This window comes from Mobula hypostoma, chromosome 2, assembly GCF_963921235.1.
Source record: "Mobula hypostoma chromosome 2, sMobHyp1.1, whole genome shotgun sequence".
NCBI classification, from domain to species: Eukaryota; Metazoa; Chordata; class Chondrichthyes; order Myliobatiformes; family Myliobatidae; genus Mobula; species Mobula hypostoma.
In genome coordinates, this window is record NC_086098.1 from 106786171 (window position 1) to 106807607 (window position 21437).

The window sequence follows — 21437 nt, forward strand, 5'->3', positions numbered from 1 at the left end:
AAACAAAAGAGTGACCCAAAGAATGAATGAAAGTTAAACATTAAAACCCCAAAGCCCCCCCAGCTGCCGACTTCCACACACAAGCAGCAGCAAGGCAACAACCCCCCACTCCCCACTAGCAAAAAGCATCGTCATCCCCCACCAAGCACTCAAGTGTGCAGCAAAGCATCAATAAAGACACAGATTTGCAGTACTCCAAAGACTACTCGTACATCCAGTAATTCAGCATACCACAGGCTCTCTCTCTCCCTAAGGGAAAAAGAGATGTCCCCGTTTCACAGTGAGAGGGGAGACGTAACAAACAACTTACTGATTTATGATGTTAAAAGCCTGTTGCATATACATTAAACCTACCGCTCTACCTTAATCAATATGCTTTGTTACATCCTCAAAGAATTCAATCATCTACAGCTACTCCTGTGGCCAGTGATGACGCAAAGATCATCACCAAGGCACAGCAAATTCTTTCCTCACATCCCATAGTATCCTAGGTTTATCCTGTCTGGCCTTGGATACTTATTTATCCTAAAGTATTTCAATAGTTACACACACCCTCTTTCTCAATGTCCGCATGTCGTAGCATATCTGTCTGTTTTGTACTGTCCTTAAAAAAGTCAAGGTCCCTCTCACTAGTGAATACCGAAGCGAAGTATTCATCAAGAACCTCCCCTACCTCCTCTGACTCCAAGCACGTTTCCTCTTTTATCCCAGTTAGGTCCTACACTCACTCTAGTCATCTGCTTGTTTTTCGCATATGTGTAGAACTCTTTTGGGCTTTCCTTAATTCTACTCACCAGAGCCTTCTCATGCCTCCTTCTAGCTCCCCTAAGTATACTCTTCAGCTCCTTCCTGGCTACCTTGTAACTCCTTAGAGCCCCATCTGATCCTTGCTTCCTAAACCTTAAGTAAGCTCCTTTCCTCCTCTTGACTTGATGTTCAATATCACTTGTCAGCTGTGGTTCCTTCAGTCTACTATCCTTTCCCTGCCTTAATGGGACAACCCTACACAGAACCCCATGCGAGTGCTCACTAAATAACCTCCACATTTTTGTTGTGTATCTGTTCTCAATTTGCTTTATTTTATTTTGAGAATAAGCACAGTAGCAGGCCCTTCTGACCCAAACAGCCTGTGCCAAATACACCAAAGTGACCAATTAACCTATACATCTTGTGGGAGGACATGGAAGCACTTGGAGGAAACCCACATGGTCATGGGGAGACTGAAAAAACCATATAGACAACAGTGGGAATTGAACCTTGGTCACTGGTGCTTTAAACATTACTCTAGCTGCTACACCACTGTGCCACTCCAAGTTCCCACACGATAGCATTGATATAATTCCCCCTCCTCTGAATTAATACTTTACCGTCTGTTGGTATCCTTCTCCGTATACGCTATAATTGCTATAGTAACGGTTAGGGAGCTGTGGGCACTGTCTCTGAAATGCTTATCCAGCAAGAGATCTGACACTTGACCTGGTTCATTGCCTAACACCAGATCCAGTGTGGCCTCTCCTCTTATTGGCCTATCTACATATTGAGTCAGGAATCCTTCCTGTATATACCTAAATTAATCCCCATCTAAACCTTTTGCACCAAGGAGATGCCGATCAATATTAGGGAAGTAGAAGTCCTCCGTGAGAATACCCCTGTTATTTTTGCACCTTTAAAAAATATGCTTCCCTTCCTTGATATTAACTTAATTCTCACTTAAAAATTAAGTGATCATTGATAGCATTTATATTTTTTCCACTCTTTATACACAAAAATGTAATCACATCACTTGTGTTCCCTTGAAGTATTTTACACCAATGAAGCAAAATCATATTGTAACAGGGCTGCAGTCCAACAGATCTGATGAACAGGATTGACATATCTGATGGGACAGGTTCTCACATGTGCCCCCTTTCCCCCTATTCCACTACTCTCCATCCTCCATGTTACCCATCTCTACATTCTAACCAGTCAATTAATACATCTATTCTTATGGGACTACATCAGTCATAATGTTACTTGTTCACCCTTACCCAAAGGAATGATATTCCTTTGTACCGTATCTGGTTAATAGAAATGCTCCAAGAAAATCAGAACAAAATATAATAGTTTTTATTGCCCTTTCCTTTTTCTGCTGTTTTTTCTTTGCAACAGTATCTTAAATGATAAGCTGCAATTCATCGAGTTTCCAGGGCAATGGCAAGTCCGGAACCCTCATGATGCAAGTATTTAGGCTAGTTCAGTCACCAAGACCCCTTTCACCATTGGTAGTTTGGGAACATTGTAAAGTAAAGGGTCAATGTTTCGGGCTGAAAAGTCCAGATGAAGGGTCTAGACCTTCACTGTTGACTCTTCATTCCTTTCCACAGATGCTGCCTTACCTGCTGAATTCTTTCAGCACTTCGTGTGTTACTAAGGCAGGAAAGCTGAATCTTCCAGAGTTGCAGAGGAGCCTTGGAACACAAATTTGAAACCATATTCCTGATAATTTGCATATATCTCAATTTGCTGAACATAACAGATCTTGCTGTTCTGCTTTGAGACTTAACTATCAAGAAGAAACAACATTAATTCAGCTTTTCCAAATCTCCGTGGCTACAAAATGTAATCAACAAACCAGCAAAAACATTAAAACAAGATATAACCGAGCTACCAGAGGTTCATGAGTTGGACTATGATAGGTTTGGAGGTTGGATGTAACCATGGAGACACAGCATATCATTGATAAATAACTGTTTCATCAGTGAATGCACTATCAAGCAATGTTAGCTTTGTGCGTTAATTCTGCTTTTGACCTGCTGAAGTCAAAACAATTTAACACCCTTATTTACAATGCAAAATGTTTTAAAACAGATTGCTTCCAGGGTCAAAATGACTTTGTCTATAAAACAAGGAATGACTAGGTTTTTAAAACAGGAGATTCTGTGGCAATGTATCGCAAAAATAAACTATTGGCTTTATGTGAAACCATGAAAAAGAAAATTAATTTTATTGCATTTAATACAGGGGAGGAATGGATGAAAAAACTAGCCCATCAATATTATATTTCATCAATAACTAACTAAAGAAAGCTTTATATAAATTTGTTTGAAGTCTGCTGCAAATGTTTTCAAATAGCTATGAATGTGAAAGAGCCATTCCAGACCAATTATATTTAATGTAGAATGATAGCGACCTTCCAATACATTCGTACTACTAAACTACAGATTAGGAAATGTGATTTTGTTTTAACATTGTGTCCCGTTGCTTTAGCATTTGAAAATTAAATGGGATAAAATATAAGTATCAAATGTTTTGTCTGATGAACCTTAACTTATTTTGAGGTAGCAAATTGTATCATCAAGTGTGCCTGTCCTTAAGAGGTTGAACAGGGTAAAGAGTGTGGCAATAGAAAGTAGTATTACAGGGATAAGAGAGTAATCTATATGATTCTACCTTTGACTCTAGGTAGCATGGAGTTGTGGAGCATTCAGCCAGACGTAAGGACTTCCCATCTCTGGAGTAGGTAAACACATATTTGTGGATAGATAAGTGGCTCCTGAAATTACTTTGGCATTATGGTTTGTATGGTTGGTTCACTCCTCTGCCTCCAAGCGTATTATTTAGTAAAATGCATGATAAGAAAAAGGACATTTCTAAATGTCTCTTTACAAGCTGCAGGCATTTTTGGCAAGAGTGCATTTTATCAGCTGTCTCTAGCTACTCCTGATAAGGCTTTGGAAAGCTGTTCTCTTAAACAATTGACATCCTTTACTGAAAGGGCAAACGGAGTGTAAAGATAACCTTGCGAAATGAGTATTGGTGAGACCATTCCTGAAATGCTGCACATAGTTTTGGCCTCTTGATTCCAAAGAGAAAATAGAAAAAAAAAGCAGAGAATGTATAACTAGATGTTATTCCTGCAATATGAGGGAATTGTGAAGCCGATAGTCTCCAAAGTTAAAGAATGAAAGAAAGTAACAAACACAAGAAGAAAAGAGCAGAAATAGACTACTTTGTCCAACAACATTGTCCCAGGTTTCAAATTTTACATGGCTCCACAAAGCCCAGAATTCCATAATCTAAAATTTATCTACTTTCTCATTAAATAGCTCCAGTAATCTAGACTTGATAGCCGTCTGTGTTAAAGAATTCCAGACATTCACCACCTTCTGTGAGAAGGCATTCTCATCCACCTCAGTTTTAAACGGCCACATCATTATGGGCTGCCACAGTGGCCCAGCAGTTATCCTGATTTTATTACAGCTTGGGCATTGGAGTTCAGAGTTCAATTCGGGCGTCCTTTGTACATTCTTCCATTGTGCATATGAGTTTCTTCCAGGTGTTCCGGTTTCCTCCAAGAGTCAAGTGGTACCAGTTAATAGGTTAATTGGTCATTGCAAATTGTACTGTGATTAGGCTAGGATTAAATTGGTGGGCTGCTGTGTGGCACGGCTTGGTGGAATGGAAGGTCCTGTTTCATGCTGGATCTCAGAAAATAAAAAAAACATTATCTTGTAACTAGGGTCTTAATAAAGTCAATGTTATGAGAGGCTTTTCCCATGGGGGAAAACAGGGTCGGGTTTGTCTGGAAGGGCCAGTGTGGACTTCAGGCCAGACAAAAGTGGTGGGAAACATGACCTCTGTTCCCTAGCATGCTCCTGGCCAATGTACAGTCACTAGATAGCAAGAGAGAGGACTAAAAACAAGGTTCCTATATCAGAGGGAAATAAGAGATCGCTGCATTTTCTTTTTCACTGAGACATGGCTTAACCCGTCACACCACTGAAACTGCACTCCAGCCTGAGGGGTTCTTAGTCCACTGGATGGCCTGAGCAGAGGATTCAGGAAAGAGCAGAGGTGGTGGCTTCCTTCAGGAGGGTGAATCCGCAGAAGAGATCTTACCCAGAGTTATGAAGACCTGTGCTAAGCAACTGGCTGCAATATTTATGAACATCTTCAAACTTTCTCATCAGCAATAGGTTCACACATACTTCAAGCAGGCATTAATCTTACTGGTACCCAAGAAGAACATGGAAACCTGCCAAATGACTCCCATGCAGTAGTACTTGATGAAGTAATGAAGTATTTCACGAGGTTGGTCATGAAACATATCAACTCCTGCCTGAGGAGTAAACTGGATCCACACCAATTCGCCGACTGTCCCAGCAGGTCAACACCAATGCCATTTCATTGGTTCATCACTCAGCACTGGACTTCTGGACAATCAATGTGCAGTCATCAAGATGCTCTTTGTTAACTACAGCTCAAATTCATTCACAATTATCACGAGCCACAAAACTCGTCACTGAAGTCCAAGATGTTGGCCACAACATCTCCTCCACACTCCCCATCAGCACAGGGCTGTGTGCTCAGTTCCATGCTCAACTCACTTCATACATTTGTGTGGCCAAGCGCAGCTCCAATGTTGTACTTAAGTTTGCTAGCTGAATCGAAGGTGGTGACAAATGCAGAGGGGACTCTACAAAGAGATAATCCTATTAAGGCTGCCGGCTCAGATGACAAACCAGGCCCATGAGACTTTGCTCAACTTCACTCACCCCATCAGTGAACTCTTCCCACAACCTATGGACTCACTTACAAGGACTCTTCATCTCATGTTCTCGATAGTAATTGCTTGTTTATTTATTACCATTATTCTTGTTATTTCGCTTTTCTCTTTCTTTTTGCATTTGTACGATTTGTTGTTTTTTTCACACTGGTTGTTGTCTGCCCTGTTGGGTACGGTCTTTCATTGATTCTATCGTGTTCCTACTGTGATTGTCCAAAAGAAAATAAATCTCAGGATTATATATGGTGACATGCACAGAATATACTTTGATGATAGATTTACTTTGAATTTTGAGCATTCAGGGACTGCACACACCAATTCACAGGCATCTTCAAAATTTCACTTATCCAGGCTGTTTTCCCCACATGCCACCATTATTCCTGTACCAAAGAACACTACAGCTTCAGAAATAAAAAAAACTATCACCTGGTGACAATAATACCAATCACCATGAGGTACTCTGAACGGCTGGTAATATTTCACATCAAAAACTCCATTCTTGCCACATTGGACTCTCACCAATATGTTTACCAACATAACTACACTACAACAGATGCGATAGCATTTGTCATGCACCTGGTCCTTTCTATGTTTCTAATACAAGGACATTTGCAGGACTGTGCAAAAGTCTTAGGCACGTATGTACAGCTAAAGTGCCTAAGACTTTTGTTCAATTCTGTCTTTGTCAACCTGGAGCATAGAGTGAGTTTATAAATCCAAAGACTGTCGGGAATGGCAAGTGTGGAACACTGTGCGGGCGCTGTGGGGCAGGTGGCAGAGAAGGAGAACCAGGGATGGGGATGTTGGAGGTGTAGACACACCCAGCCCTGAGAAACCAGGCAAGGTCATTTGATTCCAAACAATTGGTTTATTGATCATTGCAGAATGTCTCTCTGATGATTCCCAGTCCCCCCACCTCTCCTTTTCCTTTTTCCCCAACCATGATCCCCCTCTCCCTGCCCCCTTCCCACTGTCAATCCACAATGGAAACCCATATCAGAATCAGGTTTATCATCACTCATATATGCCATGAAATTTGGTTCTTTTGAACAGAAGCAGTACAGTGCAATACATAAAATTACTTCAGTAACCTGTCCGTATATTTGTGCCTGAGACGTTAGCACACAATTCTGTTTCTGGATTTCAATTCAGCATTAAGCGCTATTGTCCTACAGACCTTGGTGAATAAATTCCTACACCTCGGCCTAAATATTCCACTGTGCAGCTGGGTATTGGACTTTCTAACCAACAGACCTCAAATAGTCACTATGCTCAACTGTTCCTCCCACCCTATCAACCTCAACATGGGTACCACCTGGACTGTGTACTGAGCCCATTGCTGTCACTCTCTCACACACAACCGCACAGATAAACACTCAAGTAATCACAAGGTTAAGCTGGCCGATGACATGACAGTGTTGGGTCTCATCACCTTCAATGATGAGATGGTCTACAGGGAGGAGGTGGAAGAGCTCAAGGCTTGGTACCAGGCAAAAACCTCTTCCTCAATGACAAGACAAAAGGTATGGTTATCAACTTCAGGAAAACTCACATCACTCATACTATGCTTCACATTGGCACCACAGCAGTGGGAATTGAAAGCAGTTTCAAGATCCTGGAAGTGCATGTCTTGCACAATATCTCATCATCACAGAACACATGCTCCACAGGCAAGAAAGCTCTTGATGCCTCTACATGCTGAGGGGCTGGAGAGCTGGACTATGCACAACAATACTCACACTATGAATGTGCATTTGAGAGCATCCTAACATGCTGTACCACCTGTTGTGCCCTATACTGGAAACTGCACTGCTGCAGACAGGAGGACTCTACAGTGGGTAGTTAACGAGCTGGTGGTAGACCTGAGGAGAGCTAAGGTACCGGTGACCCCTGTTTCCATCCAGGGGGTCAGTGTGGGCAGGGTGGAGGATTACAAATACCTGGGGATACGAATTGACAATAAACTGGACTGGTCAAAGAACACTGAGGCTGTCTACAAGAAGAGTCAGAGCCGTCTCTATTTCCTGAGGAGACTGAGGTCCTTTAACATCTGCCGGACGATGCTGAGGATGTTCTATGAGTCTGTGGTGGCCAGTGCGATCATGTTTGCTGTTGTGTGCTGGGGCAGCAGGCTGAGGGTAGCAGACACCAACAGAATCAACAAACTCATTCGTAAGGCCAATGATGTTGTGGGGATGGAACTGGACTCTCTCACGGTGGTGTCTGAAAAGAGGATGCTGTGTAAGTTGCATGCCATCTTGGTCAATGTCTCCCATCCACTACATAATGTAAACACAAAATAATCTACAGATGCTGTTGTCAAAGGAACACTTACAATGCGCTGGAGGAACTCAGCAGGTCGGTCAGAATCAGTTGAAAAGATTAGTCGACGTTTCGGGCAGAAACCCTTCGTCAGGACTGAAGGAAGAACTTTGGGGAGGGTTTGAAGAATGCTGGTAGTTGAAAAAAACAGTAATTTGAAAGACAAAGGGGTGGGGGAGGGGAAGCAGGGAGGTGATTGGCAGGAGAACAATGTGAAGTAGTAGGAGGAGGCGGAACTATGAGGGAGGTGATGTGAAATAGGGATAGAGGAAGGGAGGGAGAGGGAATTACCGGAAGTTGGAGAATTCTATGTTCATACCAAGGGGCTGGAGACTACCTAGACGGTATATGAAGTTTTGCTCCTCCAACCTGAGTTTAGCCTCATCATGACAGTAGAGGAGGCTATGTATGGACATATCTGAATGGGAATGGGAAGCAGAGTTGAAGTGGGTGGCTACCGGGAGATCCTGTCTGTTGTGGCGGACGGAGTGGAGGTGCTCGACGAAGCGGTCCCCCAATCTGCATCGGGTTTCACCGATGTAGAGGAGGCCACACCGGGAGCAGGGGATGCAATAGACGACCCCAACAGATTCACAAGTGAAGTGTTGCCTCACCTGGAAGGACTGTTTGGGGCCCTGAGTGGTGGCAAGAGAGGAGGTGTAGGGACAGGTGTAGCACTTATGCTTACAGGGATGAGTGCCAGGTGGGAGATCCATGGGGATGGATGTGCGGATAAGTGAGTCGCAGAGGGATTGACCCCTGTGGAAAGCAGAGCGGGGTGGAGAGGGAAAGATGTGCTGATTGGTGGGGTCCTGTTGAAGGTGGCGGAAGTTGCAAAGGATAATGTGCTGGATCCGGAGGCTGGTGGGGTGGTAGGTGAGGTCAAGGGGAACTCTGTCCCTGTTGTGGTGGCGCAGATTGGGGGACCGCTTCGTCGAGCACCTCCACTCCATCCGCCACAACAGACAGGATCTCCCGGTAGCCACCCTCTTCAACTCTGCTTCCTATTCCCATTCAGATATGTCCATACTCGGCCTCCTCTACTGCCATGATGAGGCTAAACTCAGGTTGGAGGAGCAACACTTCGTATACCGTCTGGGTAGTCTCCAGCCCCTTGGTATGAACATAGAATTCTCCAACTTCCGGTAATTCCCTCCCCCTCCCTTCCTCTATCCCTATTTCACATCACCTCCCTCAAGGTTCCGCCTCCTTCTACTACTTCGCATTGTTCTCCTGCCAATCACCTCCCTGCTTCCCCTCCCCCACCTCTTTGTCTTCCAAATTACTGTTTTTTTCAACTACCAGTATTCTTCAAACCCTCCCCAAAGTTCTTCCTTCAGTCTTGATGAGGGTTTCTGCCCGAAACGTCGACTAAGCTTTTCAACTGATGCTGAATGACCTGCTGAGTTCCTCCAGCGCATTGTAAGTGTTCCTTTCACTACATAATCACTGGGTGGGCACAGGAGTACATTCAGCCAGAGACTCATTCCACCGAGATGCAGCACAGAGCGTCATAGGAAGTCATTCCTGCCTGTGGCCATCAAACGTTACAACTCCTCCCTTAGAGGGTCAGACACCCTGAGCCAATAGGCTGGTCCTGGACTTTTCATAATTTACTGGCATAATTTACATATTACTGTTTAACTATTTATGGTTCTATTACTATTTATTATTTATGGTACAACTGTAATGAAAACCAGTTTCCCCCAGAATCAATAAAGTATGACTTATGACTATGACTATAAATCTGCCCAATGTCTCACCAGCACCAGCCTACCCACCATCAAGGCCCACTCTCGTCAGGGAAGAGGCTACACCAGGACCACCAGACTCAAAAACAGTTACCTCCCCCAAGCCACTAAGTCGTTCAACATCTCCACTTGTTATCAAATGCCACCACCATTTAGTTATCGTTTCCTGTCAGAGTCACCTCAAATCCAGAATCTCCTGTACCTAGCATGGATTTATGTATATAAGATCAGTCTATGTATGTAAGCTAATCTTATGTATTTATATTTATTCTGTTTTTCTTATGCTGCATCGGATCCAGAGTAACAATCATTTCATGTTCCTTTACACTCGTGCACTGAAGAATGACAATAAACAGTCTTGAGCAAGTGCAGCAGGCAGTGAAGAAGGCTAATGGAATGTTGGCCTTTATTACAAAGGGAATTGAGTACTAGAGCAAGGAAATCCTTTTGCATTTGTACAGGGCCCTGGTGAGACCACACCTGGAGTATTGTGTGCAGTTTTGGTCTCCGGGGTTAAGGAAGGACATCCTGGCTGTGGAGGAGGTGCAGCATAGGTTCACTACGTTAATTCCTGGGATGTCCGGACTGTCTTACACAGAGAGGTTAGAGAGACTGGGCTTGTACACGCTGGAATTAAGGAGATTGAGGGGGGATCTGATTGAGACATATAAGATTATTAAGGGATTGGATAAGATAGAGGCAGGAAATATGCTCCAGATGCCGGGAGAGTCCAGTACCAGAGGGCATGGTTTAAGAATAAGGGGTAGGTCATTTAGGACAGAGTTGAGGAGTTGTGGAGGTGTGGAATGCGCTGCCTCAGAAGGCAGTGGAGGCCAATTCTCTGGATGCTTTCAAGAAGGAGCTAGGTAGGTATCTTATGAATAGGGGAATCAAGGGTTATGGGGACAAGGCAGGAACCGAGTATTGATAGTAGATGATCAGCCATGATCTCAGAATGGTGGTGCAGGCTCGAAGGGCCGAATGGTCTACTTCTGCACCTATTGTCTATTGAATGCTGAACTGGCACATAGGAGAGAGATTGAAAATCTGGTTGAGTGGTGCCACGGCAACAACAACCTTGCACTCTACATCAGCAAATTCAAGGAGCTGATTACCAACTACAGAAGGGAAAAGCTGGAAGTCCCTGAGCCAGTCCTCATTAGGCGATTGGAGATGGACAGGGCCAGTAGCTTTAAATTCCTTGGCATTATCATATTAGAGGATATATACTGCAACCAATACATAAGTGTTATCATGAAGAACTTCTACTTTCTTTGAAGTTTGTGTAGATTCGGCATGTCATCAAAAATTTTGACAAGCTTATATAGATGCAAGATGGAGAGTATCCAGACTGGTTGCATCATGGCCTGGTATGGAAATGCCATTATCCCAAAATACAGAAGACCACAGAAAGTATTGGATGCAGCCCAGTCCATCACAGGCAAAGACCTCCCCACCATTGAATACATTTACATGAACCACTGCCATAATAAACCATCATCCAGCCCATGCCCTCTTCACACTACTACCAATGAGCAGGAGGTAAAGAAGTTATTGGTCCCACACCACCAGGTTCAGGAACAATTATTACCCTACAATCATTAGGCTCTGGCAGTTCACCATTACTCTGAACTGTTTCTGCAACCTACAAGGACTCAATATTATTTTTCAAGGACTCTTTGCAACTTAAGTTCTCAATATTATTTTTATTTCTACAGTTTGTCTTCTTTTTCACATTGGTTGTTTGCCAGTATCTGTTTATGTAGAGTACTTCATAACTTCTATTCCACTTTTACATTTTTCCTTTGAATGCCTGCAGGACAGTGAATCCCAGGGTAGCATATGGTAATATATACCATGTTCTTTAACAGTGTATCAGAGATGAATTCCTGTTTGCAAATTCACTTTGCCCTTGTCCAATCTGTCACACTTCCTCAAGTACTCAGCTATTACATCCAATAAAGTTGGACTCTAACATTTACCCACCTCTGATGTCAGGCTAAGATTTGTGGTGATTAATTTGGAAATGCCAGAAATTAAACCCAAAACTTCTCTCACGGAGCTGCTCATGAAAAGGAAAATCTTCTCTCGGGGGGTTGTGAATAGACCATAAGACATAGGAACAGAATTAGGCCATTTGGCCCATCGAGTCTGCTCTGCCATTCAATCATGACTGTTCCTTTTTTCTATCTCCTCCTCAACCCCAGTTCCTGGCTTTCTCCCCGTAACCTTTGATGCCATGTCCGATCAAGAACCTATCAATCTCTGCCTTAAATGCACCCAACGATCTGGCCTCCACAGCTGCATGTGGCAACAAATTCCACAGATTCATCACCCTTTGGCTAAAAAAAGGATCTTTGAAATTCTCTTACCTGGAGAGCTAAGAAGGTTGAGCCATTATGTCGATTTTGCACTAAGACAGATTTTGCACTGCATGCAACTAAGCACATTGGTCATTGAGCAAGAACATAGAACATAGAATCGTACAGCACAGTACAGGCCCTTCGGCCCACAATGTTGTGCCGACCCTCAAACCCTGCCTCCCATATAAGCCCCCACCTTAAATTCCTCCATATACCTGTCTAGTAGTCTCTTAAACTTCACTAGTGTAGCTGCCTCCACCACTGACTCATGCAGTGCATTCCACGCACCAACCACTCTGAGTAAAAAACCTTCCTCTAATATCCCCCTTGAACTTCCCACCCCTTACCTTAAAGCCATGTCCTCTTGTATTGAGCAGTGGTGCCCTGGGGAAGAGGCGCTGGCTATCCACTCTAGCTATTCCTCTTATTATCTTGTACACCTCTACCATGTCTCCTCTCATCCTCCTTCTCTCCAAAGAGTAAAGCCCTAGCTCCCTTAATCTCTGATCATAATGCATACTCTCTAAACCAGGCAGCAACCAGAAGATGGAGTTATGCCAGAATCATATCAGCCATTTGTAGCCCATGTGACTAAAGCTGTGCTAATGTATAAATGGGCCACAACTGGCTGATCTGATTTTGGCATAATCCCACTTTCTTGCTCAATAACCAATATGCTTAATTGCATGCAGTGCAACATCTGTCTTTATGTAAAATCTGCACAATGGTTCCACCTTCTTAGTTCTCAAGGTAAGAGAATTCAAATATTTACAACCCACTAAAGAAGATTCTCCTTCTCGTCAATACTTTTGCAAAGAAGTGATAAGTTTGTGAAATCAGATGTACCACCCATAAGTGTTAAAACAGGGATATCAGATATCAGTATGGAGAATGTTACAAGAGGAATAGATATGTGAGGCTTCCACTTTGGTGTGCCTTTATCATCCTATATTTAACCTATGATTATCTTAACAGGTTTGTTAACCTTCCCTTATTCCTTATACTTGTATACTCTAATATAGTTTTTGACAGAGATAAGTGGCTTGACAGGCTACTTCACAGGGTGCTTAGGAGATTAACAGCAAAACTTACGGTAAAGCCAAAATCAGTGGAAGTATTCATTATGTCAGGCAGCATCTTTGGAGAGAGAAAAAAATAACATTTCAAGTCAATAACCTTATGACAATTCAAATATAGGGTCATTGAAATGAAATGTGAATTTTGTTTCTCTCACTATTGATCCTATTTGAGCTGCAGAGTGCTTAGAGAAACTTTAGTTTTTATTTCAGATTTGCAGTACCTGCAGGAGTTTGATTTTGCATTAGACCAGTCTAGAATCACCCAAAAGTCAATCTGTGCAAGGAAGGCAGATTTCTTAACTTGTGCTAGTCAATCAATTAAATTTACAGGGGCCAAATACTTTAAAATCACTATGCCTGATCTGAGTTATTCAGGTCTAAATTTTATTTCTACAATAACCTTAAATCCTGCGGGTGGAAAATGAGCTGGTACCATGAGATTGTTAGCTTTGTACTCTGGAAAGCTGTTGCAGGAACGTAAACACATTATCACTGTAACCAATTTCAAAAAATTCCAATAGATTTGAGTTATTATCAGTTTACTCTAAACAACAGCCATGATCACTATAGGAAGCATCAGTGCCAAATTTGCCTATGCTTTTCAATGTGATGTCAAAATCAGGTGCTGACACCAGCAAAGCCCTATAGCCATTCTCCATTTCAATATAACACAACAGCAAGTTTGGGCCATAAGTTTATATTTGTTCTTTCCTGTTTGACAACATATCTTTTGGCAAAGAAAAGTCCTCTCATGCCAATGTAAATAGTAAAAGTTGGCTTATATACAATGGAGTTTAGAGGCATTGATTTTGTTGTGATGAACTAGACTTTGAGAAGGATTGATTGGGTAAAGACTGAAAGGCTGTTTCCTTTGGGTAAAGAGTTCAAAACTAGAGGACATTGACCCAAAATACGGGAATATCTATCTATTGGTGAGATAGAGAAATTTGTTATATACAGAGGACCGTGAGTTTTTGGGATACTTTACCTCAAAGTGCCATGACTGCTCAGGCCTTCATATACGAGGCTGAAGTTGGGATTTTGTGACTCTAGTGATTCAGCAGATATGGGGATTGAAGGTGGGCTTGGCACACAAGCTCAGCTACATCTTATTTTTGGCACAGACTAGAAGGGCCGAGATGGCCTGTTTCCGTGCTGTAATTGTTATATGGTTATTGAATAGCAGAGCACTCTTGAGACCCATTTGGTCAACATTATGCTTTCATTTCCTATGTTCTGAACAATGTCAAAGTGAAAGATTTGCCTAAAAAAGTCTGATAACTGGATTTGCTTTCTGTAGTGATAATGCTGAAATAGAGTATTCAAAACTTAAGTGTTCTGAATTTCTTACTTTTCATCAAATGAAGGGGCAAAACTTAGGAGGATGCGCCTAACGGTGATTCCTTTGCTTGCATCTTCAGAAACACCTCTATTTCTATCTTTGATATCTCTGTTTGTCCCTTTCAAGGTTCTTTTGAAGACCCTGACCTGGAGTTACACACCGACTTTGGTTCTTTGCGGAAATGGGACCCGCTCTCAGGGTCTCACGGCTGGCTGCTTTTCGATATGCCAAGGGCGCGTGCCTTTAAGGTGTCAGATTTTCATGGCTCTGGAGACAGGTTGGTGCCGCCAAATGATGCACTGTGGGAGTATATGGAAGATCGGAAGCAGCGAGTTTGCTGCTGGCTATGTGTCCAGAGAACTGAGTTCTTTGGGCAAAGAGCTCGGAAAAAGTGACACAACAGACTTTTAACTCCATAAATCAGTTTTGTTATATCTCCCCTCTCACTGTGAAATGGGGACATCTCTTTTTCCCTTATTAGGGAGAGAGAGAGCCTGTGGTATGTCGAACTATTGGGTGAAAGGGTAGTTGGGGTACTGCAAGTCTGTGTCTTTATTGATGCTTTGCTGCATGCTTGAGTGCTCAGTGGAGGGGGCTGATGCTTTTTTGCTGGTGGGGGAGGGGGGTCATTGTTTTGCTGCTGCTTATGCATGGGAGGGGGAAGTTCAGGGGGGCTTTGGGGTTCTAACATTTAACTGTCATTATTCTTTGGGGCACTCTGTTTTTGTGGATGTTTGCAAAGAAAAAAAAATTCAGGATGTATATTGTATACATTTCTCTAACATTAAATGTACCTATTGAAACCTTTCGAAACCTATTGTTGAATTTTGTATAGAACTTTTAAACTAAATATAGGATGGTGATGTAGGCAGCATATTTAGAGACAGATTTACAATCCTTCAACAGTGCAGTGAGATGTACAGGAAGATGTTGTTTCCTGCTTGGCATTCCTGCAGCAGTGTCCTCAGGTCAACTGCAGGGTCATCATCCAGGGACCACCACTCATCGATGCTTCACTCACTTAGCCCTGGTGCATCTCCAGGAGGCAGAGTAGTGGCAAGGGCATCTCCCTGCCACCCCCTGCAGCTTCCAATGGGGTTAGTCTGTTCCCCAATGTCTAACCTTCCTCTTCAGCCACAGCCAAAAGCTGCCTTTTTCAACCTCTTCAGCCAATTCACTGGTGGCCCTCCTAAGCTTCACTCCAGTCACTGCCATATCACATAGTAACCTCGTTTTTTGATGCGCTGACGAAACTCCAGCACACAGGGAAGATGATGGTCCTCCAGCCACCTTCCCTATGCTCAGCTGCCAGGTCTGAATACTTCAACCTCTTCCGCTCGTGGGCAGCCTCTGCTCCTTCCTCCCATGGGATGGTTAACACAATGTGGAGGAATGTCTTTGTGGCCGTGGACCACAGTACTGTGTCTGGGTGGAGAGATGTGGTGGTGATTTCGGTGGGGAACTGTAGCTGTCTGCTGAGGTCTGCACTCCTTGCCTGTGGAGGGGAGTCCTGAACGAACTCTTGGGTGGTGCTTTCAGTGCTCTTACCAGCCTTGGGAAATGGGATGAGTTGTCGCCCAACTGGGGAAAGGCAGCTTCTCACTTCCCACCTGCAGGTCTCTGGGATCTCTGCCAATTTCTTTAGGACCTGGTAGTGCCCTTGGGACAGCACAGTCTTGAGTCCTGCCAAGATGTGTTGGAGATTGGCATGGGTGGTATCACACAGGGGCAGCTATCCTCACTACTGAACCACTGGTGGAGATTTCGGGGGCAGGGAGAGATGTCATAGGTTGTCCTGATGAGGAACCTGAGTCCGGCTTGTGGGATCTTCAAAAAGGGCAGACCAGCTGAATGACCTGTTGATAGTGCCCTCCCATGTTGTCCAGCTCCCCTGGTGGCCCTGTACCACTGCCTTCACCCTGTAGTTCTCCTGCTCTGTCCTTCTCACCCCCTCCACCACCATGGCTTCCCTCCCTTTCCTCAACGTTTTAGACCCGAAATGTGCTGCCTTCCCCCAGCTGAGTCCTGCATGTCCAGCCTAGACTATGCCAACAATCTCTCGGTGCCGCATCCTGCTGACGGCCTGGCCTACTTCAGCTTGAATTCTCCATTTATGGCTGGTATGGACTGGGGCATTGGCACTCCTCACCAGTGGGTTGGTGGACTCCCTCAGCCCATTGACCATTTTGGTTTTCTCCTGCCTGTACCTCAGGCTGATGGATCTTAGTGGCAGCTGCCACATGTTCTTCCCAAAGAGGCCAGAGTCTAAGAAACTCCAAATCAGTCCAGCCATTTCCGGGTGTACAAACTGGCCATCCCAACCATCCTACTGGCTGCTGATAAGGGAATTTTACATGTCTTCAGAGGCTACATCACTATATGGTACAACATGAATTGGTAGCACCATACTACATACATTCTGGGTGTTTGGCTCTGGTTGATTCCAACCAGGTCCTCTGCAAGCTGTTTCTGTGCTACTTTTCCAATCTGCCTGTTACAGAGTTCTGCGGTGTATTGTTTCCCAAGGCTTTATAGGGGCCGCCTGGCCAACAATAGGATTTCAACACCCCTACAACAAAGGCAATGTTGTTGCTTCTGACCCCTTTACAGAGGCATAGGCTTCGTGACCTTTATCCTTGCCCATGTCACTAGCTCATCCAGCCTGTTCTGCAGCCTTCTTATGTACGCAGGGATGCTTGTGACATCATCAATGTAGCTTCTTCAGTGGAGGAAGCCCCTGTCCTGAGTGGTGCTGTATGCCTCCAACCACCTGCCTCGCTCCAATAAGGATGAATTTGAAGGCTGCCACAGACAGGGTGGGAGAGATAGAACACCTAATTGCAAAGTCTACTTCAAGCTGCTGCCACTCTATTGTAAGGTCTCAAAAAAAAAGCCCATCGGGAGGTCATGGAAGTAATTTACAAGATTTACAAGAGATTGAAAAGGATGTTGCCTGGATTGGAGAGCATACCTTATGTGAATAGGTTGAATGAACTTGGCCTTTTCTCCTTGGAGTGGCGGAGGATAAGAAGTGACCTGATAGAGGTGTATAGGATGGTGAGAGGCATTGATTATTTGGATAGACAGAGGCTTTTTCTCAGGGCTGAAATGGCTAACAGGAAGGGGGAATGTTTTAAGGTACAAGGGGGATATCAGAGGTAAGTTTTTCACACAGAAAGCAGTGGGTGAGTGGAATGCACTGCCAGCGAAGGTGGCAGAGGCAGATACAATTAGGGCTTTTAAAGAGACTCTTAGATAGGTACATGGAGCTTTGAAAAATAGAGGGCTATGCGGTAGGGAAATTCTAGGCAGCTTCTAGAGTAGGTTACACGGTTAGCACAACATTGCGGGCCAAGGGGCCTGTAACGTGCTGCAGATTTTCTATATTCTACGATCTGTCTTCTATCTTTTAATTGGAAACCAGGTCTCTAAAGCAGTCAGGAATGTAAAAGAACTCCATCGCAAAGTTGATTAGCTGATGAGGCATAGATCCACAGGTCTTCACAAGATCCAGCCACACGCCGTATAGGTCACTTTTCTCACACTTGGCTCATTGGACATGGCCCCATATCAATGATGCATACATCCCGAGAAGCCTGGAACTCCTGCCTTCTGGCAGCTGGTGTCAACTTATCCATTGCCTGTGAGCTAGCTGGTTATCCTCTTAGCCACGACAGAGAGGAGATTTTCCCCTCAATGCAATGCTCCTGAACTGGTTGATGGAACTGGAGTTCTGCACTTTGTGGATGAACACCACCACAGCTCTTTGCCACTCTGGCTTCGCTAGGCAGTTCTCATTTGTTGTTCCACTGGATATTTAGCACACGAGGGCAGTTTTTGTGGAGCATGTATGGAATTCCATTTGGATCTGGCCCTGACGCTGACCTTGCATTTTGATGACTTCTCTGACTTCACTTAGCTTGGGGGTAGGGAGGGAAGAGGTGTCAAACTGAATGGTTGGAGGAGCAGAATGTGGAACATACCCTGGTGATCCAAGGGAAGTTTATTGATCAGATTAATTTCAAACTTTCAATTTGTGTGTAAATAATGGAATGCATATCAACTGATTTATTAAAGACATGAAGTCAGTTCACCCTATGGTTTCTTTGTCACATTATTGTAGATTAAACAGGAAATTGTGAAAAGGTTTGTTGACAGAGTTTAAAGCAAGAGATTAGGACTAAAATGTCACTCAATAAATCACAAATACATACAGTATAGGCACACTACTCAACCCAAGATAATATTATCCACAACTAAAACTGTTTGTAATTGCTAACCACAAGAGATACTGCAGATGCTGGAAATCTTATGCAACACACAATAAATGTTGGAGGAATTCAGCGTATCAGGCAGCATATACTGTATGGAGAAGAATAATTTTGCGCTGAGACCCTTCATCAAGACTGGTAAGCAAGGGGGCAGAAGTTAGAATAAGATATTGATGCTCATGCCATCAGATTGGAGGCTACCCAAATGGAATATGAGGTGCTGATTCTGCAACCTGAGTTTGGCCTCATTAAGGCTGCAGTGGAAACCATGCACAGACATGTCAGAATGGTAATGGGAAGTTGAATGGAAATGGGTAGACCCCTGGAGATCTTGACATTTACAGAAAATAAAATGTATGTGCTTGACAAAGCAGTCCTGAAATTTGCATCGGGCCTCACCAATGTAGAACAGCCCACATCTGCAGCATCAGATTCAGTAGATGATCCTGATAGACTTGCAGGTGAAATATTGCTTCACCTGGAAGGGCTGTTTGGGACTCTGAATGACGGTAATGAAGGAGATGTACGGGCAGGTGTAGCATTTGTCCTGCTTGCAGTTATAGCTGCTAGAAGGGAGATCAGTAGGGAGGGTCAAATGGACAATGGAGTCCCACAGACAGCGATCCCTATAGAAAGTGGAGGAGGTGTGGAGGGAAAGATGTACTTAGATGATGTTCTCCTTCCAGTTAAAAAAAATCTCCCTCTCCCCTTTTCTTCTAATACCCACTCTGGTTTCTTTCCTCTTCTCAGGTGCCCATCACCTCTCCAAGATCCTCTCCTCCTTTCCTTTCTCCTGTGGTCTTCTCTCCTCGCCTATCAAATTCCTTTCTCTCCAGCCCTTTACCTTTGCTACCTATCTGGGTTCAACTACCACCTTCTTGCTATCCTAGAATCATAGAAAACCTACAGTACAATACAGGCCCTTCGGCCCACAAAACTGTGCCAAACATGTCCTTACCTTAGAACTACCTAGGCCTACCCATAACCCTCTTTTTTTTCTTAGCTCCATGTAGCCATCCCCGAGTCTCTTAAAAGACCCATTCGTTTCCGCTTCCACCATTGCCACTGGCAGCCCATTTCACGCACTCACCACTCTCTGCATAAAAATCTTACCCCTGACATCTCCTCTGTACCTACTTCCAAGCACCTTAAAACTATGCCCTCTCATGCTAGCCATTTCAGCCCTGGGGAAAAGCCTCTGACTACTCACACGATCAATGCTTCTCATTATCTTGTATACCTCTATCAGGTCACCTCTCATCCTCTGTCGCTCCAAGGAGGAAAGGAAGAGTTCACTCAACCTATTCTCATAAGGCATGCTCCCCAATCCAGGCAACATCCTTGTAAATCTCCTCTGCACCCTTTCTATGGTTTCCACATCCTTCCTGTAGTGAGATGACCAGAACTGAGCACAGTACTCCAAATGGGGTCTGACCAGGGTCCTATATAGCTGCAACATTACCTCTTGGCTCTTAAACTCAATCCGATGATTGATGAAGGCCAATGCACCGTATGCCTTCTTAACCACAGAGTCAACTTGCATAGCAGCTTGGAGTCTTATAGACTCGGGCCCCAGGATCCCTCTGATCCTCCACACTGCCAAGAGTCTTGCCATTAATGCTATATTCTGCCATGATATTTGACCTACCAAAAGAAACCACCTCACACTTATCTGGGTTCAACTCCATCTGCCACTTCTTAGCCCAGTTTTGAATCCTTTCAATGTCCCGCTGTAACCCCTGACAACCCTCCACACTATCCATAACACCCCCAACCTTTGTGTCATCCGCAAATTTACCCACCCTTCCACTTCCTCATCCAGGTCATTGATAAAAATCAAAGAGTAGGGGTCCCAGAACAGATTCCTGAGGCACACCACTGGTCTCCCTGAGGCACACCACTGGTTACCGGCCTCCATGCAGAATATGACCGGTCAACATCCACTCTTTGCCATCTGTGGGCAAGCCAATTCTGGATCCACAAAGCAATGTCCCCTTGGATCCCATGCCTCCTTACTTTCTCAATAAGCCTTGCGTGGGGTACCTTATCAAATGTCTTGCTAAAATCCATATACACTACATCTACTGCTCTACCTTCATCAATGTGTTCAGGCACATCCTCAAAAAATTCAATCAGGTTTGTAAGGCACGACCTGCCTTTGACAAAGCCATGCTGACTATTCCTAATCATATTATGTCTCTCCATATATTCATGAATCCTGCCTCTCAGGATCTTCTCCATCAACTTACCAACCACTGAAGTAAGACTCACTGGTCTATAATTTCCTGGGCTATCCCTACTCCCTTTCTTGAGTAAGGAAACAACATCTGCAACCCTCCAATCCCCCGGAACCTCTCCAGTCCTCATTGATGATGCAAAGATCATCACCAGAGGCTCAGCAATCTCCTCCTTCACTTCCCACAATAGCCTGGGGTACATCCCTTCTGGTCCCAGTGACTTATTCAACTTTATGCTTTCCAAAAGCTCCAGCACATCCTCTTCTTTAATATCTACATGCTCACGCTCTTCAGTCCACTGCAAGTCATCCCTACCATTGCCAAGATCCTTTTCCACAGTGAATACTGAAGCAAAGTATTCATTAAGTACCTCTGCTATCTCCTCCGGTTCCATACACACTCTTCCACTGTCATACTTGATTGGTGCTATTCTCTCACGTCGTATCCTCTTGCTCTTCACATACTTGTAGAATACCTTGGGGTTTTCCTTAATACTGTCCAGCAAGGCCTTCTCATGGTCCCTTCTG